Below are 700 nucleotides of genomic sequence, written 5' to 3' on the forward strand. Positions count from 1 at the left end.
TGATTTCTAAACTATGAAATGACTGTAATCAAGATTGTGGTGGTGACATAAGAGTAGACACATAGATGAATGGAATAAAATTGACAGTCCACAAAGAAACACTTATGTTTATGGAAAAGTGATTTTTAAAAGTAGACTTTATTAGCTGGGAATGGTGGTACATGCCTGTAGTCCCAGTTACTCAGGAAGCTGAGTTGGGAGGATGGCTTGAACCTAGGAGGCAACATAACAAGACCCTGTAGCTAAAAAAAAAAAAAAAAAAGAGTTTTCAGAGCAGTTTTAGGTTCACAGCAATACTGAGCAGAAAGTACAGAGTTCCCATATACTTCCTCCTTCCACACACGTGTAGCCCCCTCTCCCACTACTGACATCCAGCTCCAGAGGGGAATGTTTGTTACAATCGATTAACCTACATTGACACATCATTATCACCCAAAGTTCATAGTTTACATTAGGGTTCACTCTTCCGGTTGTACATTCTGTGGGTTTGGACAAATGTGTAATGACACATATACACACCATTATTGTATCATACAGAGTAGTTTCATTGCCCTAAAAACCGTCTGTGCCCTGCCTATCCCTCCCTGTTAACACCTGGCAACCACCGATCTTTTTCCTGTCTCCATAGTCCAGTCTTACTTTTACAGAATCTTTTTTTTTTTTTTTGAGATGGAATCTCGCTCTGTCACCCAGGCTGGAG

The sequence above is a fragment of the Mandrillus leucophaeus genome, unplaced genomic scaffold (genome assembly GCF_000951045.1).
Source record: "Mandrillus leucophaeus isolate KB7577 unplaced genomic scaffold, Mleu.le_1.0 Scaffold1508, whole genome shotgun sequence".
Lineage (NCBI taxonomy): Eukaryota > Metazoa > Chordata > Mammalia > Primates > Cercopithecidae > Mandrillus > Mandrillus leucophaeus.